We start from the raw sequence: 581 nt of genomic DNA on the forward strand, positions 1-581 counted from the left end.
TTACCCATCTATCGGCCGAGAAGACTGAGAGTGGATATATTTACGGATAATCCGAAAATTTTGCGAAAAACGCCGTGCGCAAAAGGTCGAAAACTTACCGCCCAGACGTGGCATTCCACGTTAAAACGCTTATTCTTCAACGCGTTCGCACCAACGCTTGATAAATACAACGCAATGGCGATCACTCGCTCTTCGTCTCATCCTGGACATAGCGGAACACATGCTGCATGGAAGCAGGGAGCACTGGAAAAGCAGGGAAAACAAGGAAGCAGGGAGATCTCTTAGAGTATGTCGCTTCATCGCGTTCGCGTCCGGATCGCTGACGTCACTATCGTACGCGCACTCGCGTCTCTTCCGTGACGTCACCGTTCGGTTCCACGTCCTTTTCTAGCGTGAAATACGGATTATCCTTGTTATCCCCCGCCGCTGCGCCCGTCGCTGCCTGACACACTCGCTTGCTAGGCGACTGTCCCGTCGCTCACATACCTCACAGGACAATGTCGCTCGTCTGCCCGGATATGACATCAGGGTCCGCAGTGTTTTTCGTCGTCCCATGTACGTTAGGATCGTCATCAATAGCT

The sequence above is a fragment of the Priapulus caudatus genome, unplaced genomic scaffold (genome assembly GCF_000485595.1).
Source record: "Priapulus caudatus unplaced genomic scaffold, Priapulus_caudatus-5.0.1 Scaffold421, whole genome shotgun sequence".
In the NCBI taxonomy this organism is placed as follows: domain Eukaryota; kingdom Metazoa; phylum Priapulida; class Priapulimorpha; order Priapulimorphida; family Priapulidae; genus Priapulus; species Priapulus caudatus.